Source organism: Sminthopsis crassicaudata, chromosome 4 (assembly GCF_048593235.1).
Source record: "Sminthopsis crassicaudata isolate SCR6 chromosome 4, ASM4859323v1, whole genome shotgun sequence".
Classification (NCBI taxonomy): Eukaryota; Metazoa; Chordata; class Mammalia; order Dasyuromorphia; family Dasyuridae; genus Sminthopsis; species Sminthopsis crassicaudata.
In genome coordinates this window covers 197,266,830-197,286,299 of record NC_133620.1, presented here as the reverse complement: position 1 = coordinate 197,286,299, position 19,470 = coordinate 197,266,830, and the positions used below count along the sequence as shown (strand labels likewise).

Below are 19,470 nucleotides of genomic sequence, written 5' to 3'. Positions count from 1 at the left end.
AATTGCAGCAAAAGATCTAATCCACTATTCTAAATCTTATGTGGTATTAAAAAGAATTTGAGTATTTTCCTGCAATGGAAGTTTGTCCAAGTGATAGAATGCAAAGAGACAAATTATATCTTTCTACAAGTTCCCAGGAAAGAAGAAAAGGAAAGAAAGGATAGAAATAATTCTACTTTTCTAAAATGAGCATTCATTCCCAAATTATAGGGAAGTGCTAGCTAACCTCCTGGGTTGGTGATGGGGAAATAAAGGTAGGTAATTCCTAAAAACTTGCTGTCTAAGAAGGCAATTTAATCATTTCTGTTGAAGCATTAAGAATCAGGATATGTATATGATAGCAAACCAATATTTTGAGGTCCTTCCTACTCTCTATTCCGCCCCCAAACAAATTAACATCTTGTATGTACTTTTGTTAAAAAACATGTTTCTTTATACTGAGGGGGGAAGCAGACTGGAAGGAAGGAAGGGAAAGAAGGAAGGAAGAAAGGCAGGCAGGAAGGAAGGAAGAAAGAAAGAAAGAAAAGAAGGAAGAAAGGAAGAAAGAAAAGAAGAAAGGAAGGAAAGAAGGAAGAAACAAAAGAAAGATAAGCCTTTGATTATAGTATTTCTAGAACTTAGTTCTCCTGATTGGCTGTCAATAAATAGCTACTAGTGGTACCCAGGCAGAACAAGCTTTCTCAATGATAGTTGAGTTATTTAAGGCCTTCCCTCTCAGAGACAGATCATACCATGGGACACAGAAGTTTGGAAGCAAACAATACTGTACAGTCTGGAATATTTACTTCATGGAGACCCAGCCCAAACACTCAGCGTTTTCCAGAACATCGTGTCAAAAAGGGTGTGCCAAAAGGAATGAAGAGAGTCATGTACTTTTTTCTTTTAATATTCCCAGCATGGAGTTTGTGCCACTTAGTTGCTATTTTAAACACAACACATGTAATTTTCAGGAGACTATTTAAGTCACATATATACTCCACATGTATAAACTATTTAATATTGAGTGAGGTTTTTTTTGGGGGGGGGAGGGTGTGGTTTGGAGGATGAGGTGGGGCCAAGAAATATTGGCTCAAAAAATAATTATATTTCAGGAGAATTGAAAGGAAATATCTTGAAAGGATAAATGCTTTCCTCTATTTCTTAACCTCAACCTGAGCTCATTCTAAAGGAAAATCTGGACTAGATACTATCTCAGACTCAAATCACTAAACACCAACTAAATATAAAATCTCTGAAAATTTGTACAGTCCCACAGAATTCTGAAAAACAACCAATTGCAGGGTGGGGTGGAAATTGATTTTATGATTGCAAATTGTAGGCAATCAGGAGGAAGAATAAACACACCCAAATGATTTCAAGGGTCAGTTGCAAGATCTTGGCTGAGATAGAGCCAAAAAATCTCATGATGGTTGTAGGAATGACTTCCTCCATTTCAAAACTGTTCCTAAATGCTCTAAGCTTTCATTGGTGGAAAACAAAGCTCGTTTAGGTTTGGTTGTTCTCAAATGGTTTATCCCAGTAACAGAAATCAAAGAGAAATTTCTAACAAGTTAGCTGTGTTTCCCCAATGCACATCATCAGTAAGCATCTGAGAAAGGCAAAAAATGGCTCCCTGGGCAGTCATGAGAGCAGAGCTCCAGCCAGTGAAAACTGTTGAACTTCCCAAGTTGCTTTCCCATCCAGTCAGTTCAGGAATCTCCTTCCTCCTCTGTGCCAAATTTGGCTTCCTCCTTCTCCTTCCCAACCTCTGGTTTGATAGCAAGCTGTGTTTTGTCTTGAGTGAAGGGGAAATAATAATGCCAGGCCAAAAGTGTTGAAGAAGCAGAAAAAGAGGAGAAATACAGTTACTTTGTAGACATATATGATGTAAAACATTGACCTGAACTCTGGAAATATAGTGTAAAAATGTATCTCTGGCTCATTTGCATGACTGTATTTCCTCCAGACATGTTTTTGGTATTTAAAATGAATGGTATTCCTGTACAACATGTGTCTCAATTTGTAATGATATCCTCCTTGCAGCTGGCTTAGTTCCCCAAATGTTTCTAAAATGTTACTGTCTTAAATTTGAGCCAACCGACAATAAGAAATTATCGAAAAGCCAAGTGGCTGAACTGCATTTGTTGAAAGAAGAGGGGGTGGGGTGGAAAGCTATATTTCAGCTTTTGACTCTTGTGTTGGAAATTTAGGCTGTGTAATATAATCTTCCTCTGTGGAAACGTACACACACACACTTTTAAAATTGTGCAGATTGGATGTTGTGAGGGCAAGAACTATCAGGTTTAAGTTTCTCAGCAAAGTTCTGTGTGCCATCAACATACTCTTTTGATATTTTAAGCCTAAATTTAGAGCAATTGCAAGATACTTGGTACGTATGCAGTTAAATGTAAAACTGTGTCATTAAGATTTGTTCAATGCTTACATTTTAAATATTTATAAGCTCTTATAACCACTGAAGCTGCTATTTTAAAGTACCTTGTCCAAAAAACCCCTCTCCCCCCAGAATACTGTAATCTGGTGACATCTGAACATTATTACAGATGATATGCGATGAGATCACCATGACATGCATATATGCATACATGGATCCCATGTGCTTTTGGTTTAAACGCAAGTGCTGTTTTTGGCAGTCCAATTCATTAACAATTTTTTTTTTTGGTAGAAATTGTCATACCACAGCGTTGCCACTGATAAAAGTTTGGGGTTTTATTATTTTTTTTTTTTGCCTTTTTTTTTGTCCTACTAGCTCCTCAAAAAGCAAAACATAAAGATGTGAACATCATAGATCCTTATGGAAAAATCCCACTTCCTTCTTCTCTCTATAATGGATACTTAAGACTTTTCTTTGGAAATAAGTTAGGAGCTCACCCTTACCTAGTTGTGAAATGGCTTATTTTGCCCTCTTTGGCAAGCTGTTATAGGTTTTTTGTTTTATTTTGTTGTTGTGTTTTGGGGTTGTTTTTGTTGTTGTTGGTTGTTGTTGTTGCTATATAGACCAGGTCCTTTATTATATTGTCAACTGAAGAGCTAGTCTTTGTCTTACCTTTGTCATAAAAAATCCGACTTATTTGTAGCCCTCATAAGAAGACAAGAGGGGAGGGGGATTTTTGCCAAGCTCGGTATCCACTTAAACTTTGGAGGTTATAAATTTCAAACTGACCTCAGGCCTCTGAGGTTCGAGTTATTTTATGACTGGCAAAGTACGACTTTCTGGTCAGGACAAGGAGTAAAACAGTTTAAGAAAAGGGCTCATAAAGTTTCTTGGACATCTAATAGCTCTTACCAAACAACATTTTGATGAGTTAAGTGTAAATGAGTCAGAAACATATAGATTAAATTTCCCTTAAAATACACATGGGTTTAAAAATTAAGGCCAAAGTGCTTGGCAAAATGCATTTTAGTTTTTGCCAAACCGAAAATGTTTGAAAAATAGTTTGAGCTATTTTCCAAACCAAAAATATATCCAGGTTCCATTGTACCTCCCATTTAATACTATGGAATCCTAAACATGAGACATAATGGCTGTTTTCCTATGATTTAAGGTTTGATCAACATTGTCTACAAAATAATGATAGAAAAACTATACTTGAATATTTTGGAAGGAAAGGAAGAGGGTAGGTGGAGAGGGGGAGTGACTTTGCCCAGGAAATGAAGAGTAAGAGCCAGTGGTTTGGAATTCTAATTCTGATTCTGTTACTTCCTCACTGCCTGAGTCACAGTCATTCTACCTCAATTCTTCACCTACTCAAAAAGAAAAATGCTCATATTTAGAATGTTCCCTAGATTAATTTCAAAGTTAAAACTTTTTTAATCAAGAAAGCACAAGATGTAGTGAATGTGGGGTCACAAGAAATAAGTTTAAATCTCCCAGTTGACATTTAGTATCTCTCTGACCCTGGACAAATGAGTTGGCTTCTCTGGCCCTAATTTATTCATTTATAAAATTGGACAGGTGACCTCTGAGCTCTGTTCCAACTGTAGATCTGTGATCCCCATAATGTAGCCAATTTTTGCTACATAATAGACAATTAAAAGAAGCTGGTAAATTGAATTGATTCCATGAAATTCAGATCTGACTAATCCCAAGCAAAGATCCTGTTTTTACTGATTTGCTGCTGTTGTTATTTTTTTGGGGGGGTCTATAAAGAAAAATGAACTAAGTAGAGAAGGGAGACAACATTCACAGCATGGTCTTCATGGCCTTCATTTGATCCTCTAGGAAAATCAAGAAAATGCATTTAACAAGTCAATTATATTTATTTAGAAATCCTAGCTTCCTAGTTAGGCACTTGGTACCTGGCATATATTAGGTGCTTAATAAATGTTTATTGACTGATAGACTTTGAGGCTTAGCTTCATCACTACTTCTTTTGAAAGAGACCTTTCCTCATTTTTCCAGTTGCTAATGCTCTTCTTAACCCCACCTCAATGACTTCATATATATTTATCTGTATACTTGCCCTCTCCTCCTAACTGGCATGTGAGTTCCTTAAAAATGGGAATGACTTTATTGAGGTTCAAGGGGAACTCCAAAATGTTGGGGTTCCATATGGGTGTCATGACATGTCTCAAAAGAATTTGCAGGCTCAGATCCATTTCTAAGTCAAGGGACAAAGTTCATTACAATTGTAATGCCAATATAAATTCCAAATTAAGTTAGCAAAGAGCCAGGAGCAGGAAGATAAATTTATTGGGAAAAGTTAGAGAAACCAGGTGCTTCATGTCACTGATATGCTAATTTTATGGCTTAGAGTTAGAGTTGAGGAGTGATCTGGTTCTGATTTCATGTATAGATGCAGTACCCATAGTTCCCTGGGCAGAGCTCTTGGGAACCTTCGGGAATTGTGTTTTTAGGCCTGAAATAGCACTAGGTCAAGTGGTGGACACCCAATTTTGTTCTGCGCCTGCATTAACTTTAAACACCTCATTATTGTTGCTCATTAGTTTCAGAAACTCTGTTATCATTGACCAACAGGCTGTTATCTCACAACTAGTAATATTTGTGGCCTTAGAATCCTGGTCATATAGAGTAAAGTGGAACAGACTAGCCTAGGGGGAGAAATATATCATTTCTAACTACATCATTCTCAAGACCAGGTGGGCTTTAAGGTTATTGCTACAGCCTTCCTAAGGGCTGCACCACATCAATTTTATTTTTTTAAGATTTGTATCCTTAAGACCTAGCATTGTGCCTGGAACCTGGAGGATATTTAATAAATCTTTTTGGGGTTGAATTTAATTCCATCCATCCATCCATACATGTACACATTGTCAGAGAATACATGAGGAGGAGGGAAAGACAGCTAGAACAGAATCTACATGAAACAACTCAAATATCAGTTAACAAAGCAAAATATCAGTAGATGTGAGTGAATCTGCCTGGTTCCTTCCAGGTTTCAATCTAGATACAGTATCTAAAAGTTGAGAGGATATGTATTTAGTGTGGTTAATTCTGGAAGACTTCTTGAGGAAGATTTGAATTAGATTTTTAAAATGATGTGGGGCATGAATTAGTGGACAGAAAGGGGAAGTGGATAACTGATTTAGAATCAGAAATAAACATCTGAACTCAGGTGTTCCTGATTACTGATCCAAATTTTCTTTCTACTATATTACCTTTAAAATCTGGGAAATCCAATGAATGGGGATAGGTTTCAGATTTCCCTCAGATGGGAGCAGAATTTGAGCTTTGTCAGCTCAGTGATACAAAGATCTTTGTGCACAATAGGAGATCAGAATTTATATTTTATACACAAAGTATATTTGAGAATATTGCTTGAGGGCAGGAATTGATTTGTTTTTGTCTTTATATCTGTCATGTGGACATTTATCTTTTGCTTGATGGGGCAAAATGGAGCATATTGAAATTTGTAATGGAGGACCATTGTTCTCTCACCCATGTCTAGAAGAGGTAAGAGTAAGATAAAATTGGCACTATGGATGCTTACGGAGGCATTTTAAAGAAAGGCTAATTGTCAATGGTCAACTCAAAACATTGCAGATTTTTTTTCACCAGGCTATAAGGGAGGAAAGTTGCCACATGCTATGTTTTAAATAAGTTGTATAATCACAGTCACCATGTGGGAGAAAGTTCTTTTCCTTTATGCCTGTGAGTGGGCCTGGGGGCACTCAATGACACAGCATGGGACCTGGAGGGCTGTGCAGAACTTTCTAACCACTCATTAGAGGCCAAGGCCTGGCCCAGTACCAGACTGCCACAGAAACAGGTGCAACATTTGTCTGAAAAGCAGCTTTAAACTTCTCCCACACTCATGTCAGCTTTAGGCTCCCACAGCTCCTTCAAGCTTTCCCCTGCTGGGAGAATGCCGAGCCAGGCTGGGTCTGCTGGCACAGAGATCATCCTGGTGAAGGGCCAAATGCATATACCACCACAGTCATTTCTAATAGGAGAGGACACCATTCAGGAATGAGAAGATTGATGTATATCCAGTGGTTCATACCACAGTGAGACCCAAACTGTCCATTTTTAAAAGATACCTGGAGTCAAAGCCCAGGTTGACATGATGTTATTGGAGTCATGGAGTCACTGATCCAGTTTCTCTTAAGACTTGAGGTTGTTGAACAAAGTAATTTTGGAAACTGCATTAACTTTTTAGAGCCTACCTTTCAATTTCCTTCAACCCGAGATAGAGACCCCTAGTTTCTGAAGCTTTCATGTGTGTCTAAATTACTGTATGAAAGTAGCAATAGGCTTCTCTTAGGATGCCTGTGTTTCCCAAAATTAAACAGTTGTTTTACTGGGTCAGACACATGCTTCATCCTTTTCATTGTGAGTCAAGAACATTGTAGAAGAATGGTTGAGGTTTAGGAATATATCTTACACTATTTTACTAATTTTCCTAACATATCTAGAAAGTAGGTAGAAGATAAAGATTTCTAAGTATTTCACAGCTGGCAGAATCATTGAATCCATTGAATGGATAAAAAAAAGAGTTAGAGGCCATTCTGTGCCTATCTAGATTATCTAGATTGTATCTAGATTAGATTTACAGATTCTCAATTGTCACCTAGATTTAAAGCATCAAAGAAATGGCCCCCAAATGTTGCCTTACTAAAATAAATAAAAATATTATAAAACTTAGACAATTTTAATATGTGGCTTTCTTTTTTTTTTTTAATTTTTTTATTATATATATATATATATATATTTTATAATATTATCCCTTGTATTCATTTTTCCAAATTACCCCCCCTCCCTCTATTCCCTCCCCCCGAAATATGTGGCTTTCTAAGTCAATATTCATCTTGTAGTCATCTTTATGTATAGGTTAGTGGTGAGTTGCCACCATTAATCCAGATCAGTCCTTACCAGAGGATATTCCCAATAAATGTTTTTCTAAACGTTGGCTTCCATTCATGACTGAGACATTGCATTTGGGGATTTTACTTTTGAGCAGCTATAACTATTAGGAAATTTTCAGATCTTAGAGTGCTTACCTGACTTTCCCAATAGGAAGGATCATGAGACTAAAATACTTTGCTAACTTATCCCTGACAATGCCCAGAGTTATATTTTTTCACCATACATTTATATGTTCCTTATATAATCCATCTTATTTCAAATAAGATACGAGTTTCATTGTGCCTCTGAAAAGTGACAAGGCTGATTGGGCAAAAAAAATGCTACATTTCTAATTTCTTTTGCTGATTTAGGGTCAAAATAGTTTGTCTTCCTAGGGTGTTGCAGTCCAAATGACATAAGAAAAAACCAGACTCAATTAACACAAAATTACTTAAGGTTTGATTAAATTAATGGCTTGATTTGAACATAGCTGATTGTTGGGACTGCCCAAGTCAATGATGTCACTGATCTGAAGCTTTTTCAATCCCTTCTCACCATAGGCCCATGGTATTTGAATGAGGATGTCAATTATTCAAAGTGACAGTTTGGAAAGGCAGCTTCTTGATGGAAAGAACAGGGGGCAGACTGGAAATGATTTTTGAGTCCAGCTTTCCCAATTTGTGGCAGTTAATAAGTTATGTAAATTGGCTTAGACTTTCTTGTCTTTTTGAATAAAATGGGAATAGCTGCTCCTATCTACTTCATAGAGGTAGGAAGGAAAGGAAATAATATAGTTAATTAAATTCAAGAAAAAATAGGTGTTTTCCTAGAGGATAGGGATACAAAACAAAAACAATCTCTACCTTCAAGGAGCAGAGGATGGGATACAATCGTTATACAAATAAGTAAATAAAAAGTATATATTAAGTAATAATGCCAAGAGGGAGATAATAGGGGGATCAGGAATGCTGTAACAGCACTTGAACGTTACTTTGAGGGAGTCTAGATATCAGATAATTCATGGAGCTGGGGATCAGAAGACTAAATTTCTAGCCTATTCTTCAAATAATAATAAAAAATAATTTATATATTACTTAAAATTTTAGAAAGTATTTTCTTCACAACAATCCTGTGAAGTTCCTTTGTGATAAAAGAATATTATATGACCCATTAAGTACTTTGATTGCCCCTATTTGTGAATTGGTCTTGCCATCAACCTTTACTAGATAGCATTGTTCAGAAAGCACAGATCATCAACTCTCTATTCTGACACTATTACATACTTTTGGGGAAAAGACAGAAGTAGGGTCAGTCATCCAAGTCAGAGCTCAGTTAAACTAAATATTAGACAATGTAATATATGGGAGGAAAAATGGATTTACAGCTAGAAAACTTGGGTTCAAATCCCAGTTGCAATGCTTCTCAGTTGCATGACTTTGAACAAGTCTCATACATAATGTCTATGGATGTCAGTTTTGACATATATAAAATGAGAAAGTTGGAATAGATATCTTTCAAGTTCTTGCTAGTTCTAAATTCTGTGATTCTACAAGTGTGGAAGAAGAGTAGCAAGCAAAGGGAAAGAAAGAATTTAAAGTTCCCCATTAGTGGCAATAATAAACTCTAGTCCATCCTTATAAAAATAAATATGGTGCCATGTATATTGTAGACACTCAATAAATATCTGCAGAATGAGTGAATAAAGAAAACCTTTGTCTCAATTAGCTAGCAGTGCTACCTAAATCAGTAATTGTAGAATATTAAAGATATAATTTATTCAGTAAAGATTTGTTTTCAGTAAAGGAAATGAAGAAAAGAAGGAAGAAAGGAGAAAGAGAGGGCAGAAGGGAAGAAGGAAAGAATAAAGGAGACAGTGAAGGAGAGGCAAGAAAGAAGGAAGAAGCAGCTAAAATTAATTTAATCATAATACAATATTTGTTATTGGAAATAATTCCAAGGTCTATCTTACCTATCTTTTTGGGGTAGGCCATCACTAATCATGTAGAACTTAGATCAATGCAGTCTGAAAACCACAGTGAAATTGACCTTTGCCCCTCCATCTCTCTTGCCCCTTGCTTTGTGTTTTTTTTCCATTTGTAGACCTACTGAAAAACAAGAGGAATGTTTTTCATTTTCTTTCATTAACCATTGACCCAATTAGAAGAAAATTTTATTTTATTCCCTTTATTTCACACTCACTATCCCATCTAAGCCCAATTTTTTAAATACTGATATTGGCTACTTAAAAATAATTTATTAATCAGCAAGAGAAAAAAAATAATGGCAAGTCTTTATAAATCAGCTTAGTGCTGAGCTTATTATCAGAGATTTCATTGGGAGTTTTATCAGGCTGCACAGATGGTCTTGAGCTATACCTTTGTGATTTGGGAAATCAACTGTGGCTACCCTAGAAGAGTTTAGTCCTCCAAGAGACTTCTGATTGTCCCAGATAAGCAATACTGGTACAGTCAAAACTTAATGGCTTGATTGAAACATGTTAACTGATGGTTCAGACTGCCTAAGTCAATGCTATTACTGATCTGAAGTTTTTTTCAATCTCTTCTCACTACAGACCCAAAATACTTAAATGAGGACCTCAGTCAAAAACTATTTATTGAGTACCATGGGGGTATACAGTAGGATAGACTTTTCAAGGAATGGGAGTCCATATTAATGACCATAGGGTAGATGATCTCTGCCCTAAATAAACTTAAAATGTAAATTGACAATGTGAGATAACTTAGTGTAATAGGTAGAAAGCTAACCTTGCTATTAAGAAGATTTAGAATTTAAGTTGTATCTTTGATGAATAGTGGTTGTGTGACCCCAGGCAAGACACTCTTAGTGTTTCAGGTAACTTGATAAGACTATCCATTACAAAATAATTGCTCATCTACATTGAAAGAGGAAGTTAACTTACCTAGAGTTCCCTATCCCAATGAAATCACAAATCTAGACCAAACAAACAAAATCAACTGTTTCCCATTCCCAACAACCACAACTACCACAACAACAATAGCAACAAATCCTACGAATTAAAAGAAATCTTTATTATTCTTGTGTAAGTGCCATTTGAGTCTTTTAAGTCTTATCTGGGCAGTGTGCTTGAAAAGCAGAGGGTACCCAGAATCTTTGGTTAAACAGACATCAATTTCTTGCTGGTATTCACTCCACAGACTCCCCAGTGATTTTTGTATATCTTGAAGTTCCTTGATCATAGTCTGACAAATTGGCAAATGATCCTGGGCTGATCCTCATCATTGATCATAGTCATGTGCTGAATAGAAAAAAGAAATCCCTGCAAAAGACCTGAGGTGGTTTTGGCTAGATGTCTATTTTGGCTCTCCCATCATTCTCTCCCCTTACTGATTGTGAAAAATATTTGACCTTTCCTCTGCTTTTCATGGTCACTGTCTAGGTTCTAATTAGTAGTAAGGGACACCAGCATAATAAAATGTTAGTCCTTATGGCTCAGTTTCCCTCTTTGATAGAGACTGGAGGTAGAGACTCTGCTTTTCATGTGGGGAAACTTTTTCAATCTCTTCTCATCATAGTCCTAAGATATTAGTTCCAAGCAGGAGTGGGACTAGACCATAAAAGAAAATTATCAAAGTTCTTTGAGTGGAAGGATGAATAACTATTGTGCTTGCAAGCGGAAGAAGGAAAAAAATTGATTGGGGGAGGCTTCTTGGAGGAGATGGACCTTAGCCAGTGATTTAAGTGTAACAAGGATATTTTTCAGTGAATGAAATACATTTTTTTCTCTTTTTAGCCTTATTTCATTGGTTAACATTTTGCTGTAACTCCAAGGTTCTTTAGGAGTCAATCAGCTCAGGCAAATACAAGGATAGTAATGTGTATCTTATAATGGGTTATTTTAAGTAATAAAAAATTGGTCATATTGTTGTCCTTTATAACTTCATGAAAAGAAGGCTAAAAAAATCTAACTGAAAATCATCACATTCAGCAACACTTGGTCTCCTTGTTAAGTAAAGAGCCAAGAGCAAAATAGATTTAGAATATAAACTTGTTTATAAAATTGTACAGAGAAGGATGGTGGAAGATTATAATCAACATCACTTCATAAAGCAATGAGAAATGATGGAGGGGAAAATGACTATATAGAAAACTCAATGAGAGACCCAATTAAGTCAGATCATCCAAAAAAAATTGAGAATGAGAATGAAAGTAGGATAGCAAGCAGATAAAAAATAGAAAAGATTTTGTCAAGATTTCTCTTTAAAAACCCTTTTGTGTCAATGAAAGTAAAACCACCACATTTTGTCATCATAGTTATTAGTATTTTATATGAGAAAATAGAAAGTACACTAAAGAAAACAAAAATGGGAGGTTCATCTGGGTCAGACCAAATATATATCAAAGAGAATTGTGACACAATTTTGAGGATATCGAGGGATCAATTCCTACAACCTCTGAAAAAAGGGAAAACATCAAATGGTTGGGAAAAATCAATATATTCCTACTCCCCAAATAAGAGGATCAAGAGGATATCAGTAATTTCTAATCTAGCTGTCTAGTTCTATGAAATCTTGGTGAAAATAGGCTCCTCACATCTCATGGGCATCCTTGATGAAAATATGAAAAGAGAACAGATAGAATTTTACAAATGACAGTATACAAAAGAGCACATATTTATAGTCATACAAATCAGTCAACAAATATTGATTAAGCACTTACATGTGCCAGGCACTTTGCTAAACTTTGGGGATACAAAGAAGACCAAACACTTCCTGTCCTCAAAAAGTAGAAAACATAAAATTTCACTGTTTTTTTGTTGATTTAAAAAATTGTTTTTGTAGAACTAAATGCACATGTTAACATCATACGCAATTTTTGATAGATTTTATGAAATGTGTTAGCTAATACTGTATTAACTAGAGGTAACGAGGCCTTCCAGATGTTCCTATCTATGGATAACAATGTACTGATTTATTTCATCAAGCCCCAGAATATTAATTCAGTTCAACAAGCTCTTTCTCTGTGTTAGAGATAAAAACAAAACAGCCTCTGCCTGCAAGGAGCCTATATTTTACTTCACATAGATAAATATAAAACAAATGTGTAATGGTACAAAGTAATTCTATTGGGAAAAGAGAGCAATAATAACTAGGGTTTCAAGAAAGTCCTTATATAGAAAATAACTCTTGAGGTAAGCCTTAAAGTGAAATAAGGATTATAAGAGGTAGAACTTGGGGGGGGGGGAGAGCATTCCAAGCATGGGAGATACACTATATGGACACAGAGATACAAGAGTTGTCTATAGGGAACAGAAAATAAGCCAGTGCAAGTTGAATATGAAAATGTGTAAAGGGGAGTAAGGTAAAATCTGTCTGGAAAGCAGGTTGGATTCAGATTGAGAAGGTTTTTAAATGTCACAGTAGTTTGTATCTTATCCTAGAATCTATTGGGAACCATTGAAGCTTCTGGAGCATGGGAATAACATCATCTCCAAAATGAGATCCATAATTACTCAAAAGAGGTCATTCTTACTATCCACAGTGGGAAAACAAAGTGGATGAAGAATGTCTATTTTCCAGCCTGTGATATACAGTTGGTTGGACATCCTATAGAGTTCTTCCATCGGTACCTAAATCTTGGACAAATACTACAGATGCACTATGAGGTGGACGTAGAATTGAATAGGAGGAGGAGTGCAGGCTGGATTGCATTTGGGAAACTGTGCAGCACTTCCAGAGATCCCAAGCTTCTTCCTAAAAGAAAGTTCCATCATTTCAACACCTTTATTCTTCTGGTGAGGCTATATGGCCACAAATCATGGGATGCCAGAAAATCTGAGGAATCAAAATGGGGTTTGCCCAGAGGGCAATGGAGAGATGTATGGTGGGTAGAAATAGAATACAACATCTTAACAATGGCAGACTGCATGCATGAAGTAGCATTAAAAATCATCAAAGGGATGTATTGTCAGCAAAAGAAATGGGCTGGTCATGTAAAGAATGTGAAAAATGACAGGTGGACAGCCAGAATGTTGCTCTGAACCCTCATAATACGAGGAAACCTAAAAGAAAGCCTCTTTGCAGGGCACCTCCCTTCTGTGGAGGATTTCTAGGAAGACATAGACAGGCGTCATATTGAAGAGATCTTAGCTTCATTGCAGTGTCTAGTCCATTTCTATTTCTTATGCTATCAAAGGTAAGGAGTCATCACTCCTCTACAGTAATTTCTTGCAAGTGAAAAAGGCATGCAAATGAAGAGGAGATGCTGAAAACACACTCCCCTCACACTCCCTTTCTCATAGTATAATTGTCCAGAAGTTGTTTTACTTGAAAAAGAATTTTTGATTCCACAGTCCAGAAAAATTGATTAAGCTTTGTGGCAATTTGTACATCATCATTCAGAAAGCAAGTTTGGCTGGAGTATTATCAGTAATGTTGCATTAAAATGTTAGATGGTATTTTAATATGAGATATGTGGTCCTGACTTGTAATTTCAGTGGTTTAGGAATTCCAGGTCAGGAAACTCCATTTTCCAAAGCAATTTAGCTACAGATCTCAATTTCTGTCTATGTCAGAGGAAAGACTTGAACTAAGGTCTTTCTGATGTCAGAAACTTGGATTTTTATCCACTGTGTTATGGTTCTTCTTTATGAAGTCAATTAGTAGAAATGCTCATAATTACAATAGTAATTGACATATAGATAGTATTTTTTGAATTTGAAAAGTTTTATAAATAAATATGTGAACTATAGTGCCAGGCATCTCAATACTTAAATAATGCCTAGAATACATGTCTAGAATGCTTTAGGTTTACCACTTAAATGGTCCCAAGGAAATGGGTCTCCTCTGTGAAAGATAGGCTTAGCCAGCACACAATTTAGTGATATGAGACTCTTTGGAAATTAGACCTCTATATGGAGGTCTTAATACACAGCTATTTATAAATGTTGTCATTTTGTATGTAATATATCTATGGAGTTAATACACAGCTACTTATGTTTGTAGTCACTTTGTGTGCAATATATCTATGGAGTTAATACATTAGCTACTTATGTTTATAGTCATTTTGCATGTAATATATAACTTTTATTCAAAGATCTCAAAAATGTTGTTACTTTTTTTTATGGGACAACTTCCCATTGACATAGATGAGGAAACTGGTATATGGTCAATCATTCTTATAAGGGCATGCTACAAAGACAAAAAGGTAATAGTAGTAAATTAAAAATCAGAAATCTCTTGCCTTTAATACTTTCTTAAAAGCAACACAAAATTGTGCAAAGAATAGTGAACTAGGAACCAAAAGACCAAAGTTTGAATCCCAGTTCTCCTACTAACTGGTTAGGCAGTTGACAATTCCTATCTGGCCTTCTCTTTCCAAATCTGGAAAATAAGGGCTAGGAAATAGTTGATCGCTGGGGTCCCTTTCAGCTCAGACATTCCACAATGCTTCCCCTCACTTCCATGCTAGCCTTGCTTTCCAAATAGGTACTCTTCCAGATGTGGTCTTTCTTCGTTTACACCACACAGACAATCTGTTCAGTAACAACAGCCCTGCTTATCATCAAGAAGGGATCTGACCTCAACCAAGCAGAGCCTCAGAAGGCTGAAATAAGCTTGGCTTCCCTCCCAACCCCAGAAATGGCAGCTACAGAAAGGGAGTTCTGCTGCCACCATCCGGCCCCTGGGGTTGTCCCTGACATAGGAAACGTGTAGCCAGGATGAAGGAAACACAGCCTAAATTGTCTGCTCGGCTATTCACTTAAAATAAGCTGTGTGTGAGGAAGCTTTCAGAGCAGCAGGAGTTGGGGCTGCAAAAATAGACGTACGGTGCAGCTGCACCCTTTGCAACTTTCAGGGAAAACACATATTATTTACCAGACAATAATAGATACCAGAGAATAATCATGATTATTATAGCGTTTGTGACGGCGAATGCTATAGTTAGGGTTCCAAAATGGCTTTCATTATTTTGCAGTCATTTATAAATGCCTCAAATTTTTTTTTTCTTCTAGTAGGCTGATGCTTTCCATGTTTAATGTCTGTCTAAAAGGTAAATTTGAACATTCAGAAACTTATTTGAAATACTCTTCTTTGGGAGTGGAGGGAGAGAGAGAGGAGGGGGCAGAAGAAGAAAGAGGAAAAAAACTTAAACATGAATCTTAGACTACTGAAAAAGAAACTGCAGCATCATTAAGAAAATAATCCAAAATGGTAGCTTGTAAGAACTTTTAAATAACTCCATAATTAGCTAGCCCTAAGATTTGAATAAATATGATTTACAAACTAATTAAGTTTGAAAACCTTACATCTAAGTTCTCTTTCTCCTCCTCTTCCTTTTCCTCCTCTTTTTGCTTCTTTGCCTACTTTGTTGTGGTTATCATTATCATCATTAGAATGAAAATTAATGTGTGTTCAATCCAGTGATACACCTAGCTGTGGGATCCTGAATGTATCACTCAATTCCCATGTATCTCACTCAGGTAATTCTCTGGAACTTATCTACTAGATTTCCACACTGATGAAATCACAGATCTTTTTTGTATGCTATTACAAAGTTCTATTACGTATATTATTTGATTATTATAATAGTTCTATCAAGTAAGTAGGGAATGTATTACTATCCCCATTTTGTAAGTAGGAAATAAACCTAGAAAGGCTAGGAGTATATAGTTATAAGGCTCTCAAGCAGCAAGTTCCAGAAAGGAAAAAGAATAAAAAAAATACTTTTTATTCTTAATTAGTTCAAATCAATTCAATTCAATAAACATTAAGCATATTCTAAGTGCAACCCATTACAATAGACTAGAATAGAGGTTACAAATAACGAATCAAGTCCCTGTCCTCAAGAAGCTTACATTCTAATTATGAGTGTGGGGTGGGGATGCAACAGAAACAAAAATATATAAGTACAAAATATATCAGTTTATAGCATCTTCCAGATGCTAATATTTGGCTCTCTTCAAAAATAATTTAATTTAATGTTACATTTTCTTATTTTAAATTATGAACTCAATTAACAAACACAAAAGTTGAAATATATAGAGAGGAACAAAAAGAGTACTAGCTAGAAGACAATGAACTTCTGTAATGATTTTTAAAGTAGATAGTAAAAAAAAAATTGCTATTTTTGTGATTACTTCCAAACTTTTTTTTTGCTCCTGTAATGTTTTTTGTAGTGATACTTTGATGATTTGCAGTGTTTTGGGGGAAAATGGTACTCTTTTCTTCTTTTTATTTAAAATCTCACATTTCACCAATTTACCCTCTTCCCCTATCACCACCAGATAGAATTCCCCTATTACTACTTTTGAAACAAGTAAGTGTATTCAAATAAATAGACCAGCACACTGGTCATATCAGAAAATGCATACCCTATTTAATACTTCTGGAGATGAGAAGTTATCATGACTAATATAAAGTCATGATTGGTCACTGCACTGATCAGATTTCTGAAGATTTTAATACTTTTTTTAGCCTATTATTTGTGTAAGTATTTCCAGTCTCCTCCAAATTCTTTATATTTATCATTTCTTCCACTACTGTCTTTCATTACTTTCCAGTATCCCAAGGAAGAGTGATTTTTATAGACAAATTTTGTCAAGGGAATGTTTTTCAGTTATCTTTTCAGAATCAAAACTCTGCAAAGGGAAATGACTCAATCTCATGGCTCAATTCCTCTTACTCTTCCCATTCTCTTTTCTTTGCAGCTTTTTCTCCTCCTTCTCCTTATAAAAACAGTAAAAGTCAAATGAAAGATTAATAGCTACCCAATGTGATAGAATGTCTACACTTTTTAGAGCCAACTGGGCCAGATAAAAACTTTTCATGTCTGGGTGACTCTAGTATATTTGTGGTGTTTTACATTTTTAATTTGGCAATTAAATGTACATCTTAGAAGTGCATACAATGTTGATGATTTAGTATTACTCTGGGAACTCTGGCATTTCCTACCACAGTGCACATTTAAACTTCCAACTTGCTGTTAGCAAGTATCAAGAGCCATATTCCTACTATTCTCATTAACACCAGTCATCGAGTAGGCATTGCACAAAGGATGTACTTAAACTTGGTCCCTCCCCAGTGGACTTTTTTTTTTTAGCTCACTTAAATTCATTCTAATTTCTTATTATAACCACAGTGAAGTTTTTGTTAGTTCTAACAATATTCTCCACAGTTGTAAAGATTTTTATAAGCCTTCTACCTCCACTTCACATTAGCAAAACTTTAGCTGGGAATGTTTTTGATATCCTCATTTGTGAAAATTAAAAAAAAATGTTCACTGTTGTATGGATGAATAGAAAAGGACCTTCTCCTTCCTTCCCTCTCTCACTCTTTCTTCTTCCCCTCCTTCACTCCCTTCCTTTTTTTCTTTTCCTATCTTCCTTTCTTAAATGAATATTCTTTATTTTGACAATCTACCAAAAAGACAAAGTGATACAATGGGAAAGAGTATAGTATTTGAATTTATTGGACCTAGGCTCACTTCTTCCACTGACTCTATGTTGGCAAAGTCACTTAACATAAATAGCCTTGGTCTCCTCATCTGTAAAATTATGGAGTTGAACTTGATAACCTCTAAAGAAACCTACCTCCTATTCTATGAAACTCCATCTAATGCATATTTATAATCCCAGCCACAACAGTCAAGCAAAATGAACTGCTTTAGTTCTAAACTGATCGCCAGCTGAATATCTGAATGACATTAAAATAAACCAATAAGAACGAAGATCCAGGAATCAATTTCTGTGCTGGGATAGGCATTTCTAAGTAAATCAGATTTCAATCCAAAGTTGGGATCAAAGAACCCCACAAAAGCTTGTCATCGTGCTGTCAGAGGGCTTCAGAGAGGTTATTTTTCTCCAACCCTACCTGTTTGGTTTTGAAATATAAAGATGTGAATGGCTCATCTCCTCAAGGAAAGAGTTAGAAAAATGAGTGGACTGATTGAGTGATTTTGGCATCTGAACTTTGATTCATTCATTCCTACCACTGGGGAGATCATTCCATCTGTCTGAGAAGCCTTTTGAGAGGTGTGTCTCCATGTAGATTATTACTTCATTTGCTATAAAGATGATCATTGCTTTATAACAAACACCCCAGAGTGAGGTTTTTTGCTTAGTAGGAAGGGCTGTAGAAGTAGTAGAAGGAGCAGCAGAGCTCTAATTATGGTTCTGTCACTATTTAGAGGCATAGGATCAATCTGAAGACCCAGCTCACTCAATGTGAAATAAGGTGGAAAGCTACAAGCTTTTGACTTGGAACGAGGCACATGGCCATTGGTTAAAAGATATGAATTGTCTCTATTAGAGAACTAACTCAGTTGGTCATGTGAAATTGGTGATGTTGACTTTTAGCTGTCCTGGAAATGAGATTCACAGAGCAAGTCATGCTTGCTTAGTTAACATCCTTCTTAGCTCAGAGGGAACCAACTGAATGTCTATTGCCTTACTTATACCTATGCTCTCATTTTCTGGGAGTGGTTCAGTTACACTGTATTCTGACTGGCTCCTTCTTTTCTGTTTTTCAGGAATACTCACTCACAGGGTACCTTGCATGGAGAAAGGGAGCAGAGCAAATCATGTCACTCCACCAAATGACACCAGCTGGTCAGCTCACCACCCCTCTGGCTAAAACTCAAGTAAATAAAGCAGCTTCCTGTCATTAAGCGTCTTGGAGGAAGCTGCTCTCCCATGGTGGCCTCTGGCCTAAAAGAGCCAGCACATCTTGGACCCACCAAGCCTGCTCAGCATTCCTGCTGCTGCCACCTCTTCTCATCCCCAGAAGAACTTAGGGATTTTGCCCAAGGTTTAAAACAAGACAAAACAAAAACAAAAACAAAAAAAGCACCAATAAACCACAAGGACCAATGTAGGTACTTTTCCCTCTCTGTCTTCAAGGCTCAGAAATGTGAGACTGAAAGATGATATGGATTTTTTTTAAAAAAAAATTTTGTCTTTTCAAAAACTGCTGTGGTTTTGCTGCTACACTAAGAATTGTGATTTGCATTGTACGGTTTTGGACCTATACTATTCACGTTTTGGTGGGGGAAAGGGATTCAACTGGAGTCACAACGCTTCAGGGTCATCTCTAGCCTACCCAGGATGCACTTTTAAATGAAGAGTTAGAATATTTTATTGGCTAATATACTTTTTCTTGTTATTTTTACAAAGGCCACCTTTATCCTTT

The 19,470-nt window shown here is 36.2% G+C and overlaps 1 protein-coding gene across 2 annotated transcripts in view; it reads left to right on the top strand.

Annotated features, from left to right (window-relative positions):
- The window catches only part of SOBP (sine oculis binding protein homolog), a 218,910-nt gene extending 199,963 nt beyond the window's left edge, over positions 1–18,947 (top strand). For both annotated transcript variants that reach the window (XM_074310160.1, XM_074310159.1), the window contains one exon: positions 18,812–18,947. The gene's annotated coding sequence lies outside the window, so the exon portion shown is untranslated. The remainder of the gene's footprint in view (positions 1–18,811) is intronic.
- The last annotated feature ends 523 nt before the right edge of the window (positions 18,948–19,470 follow it).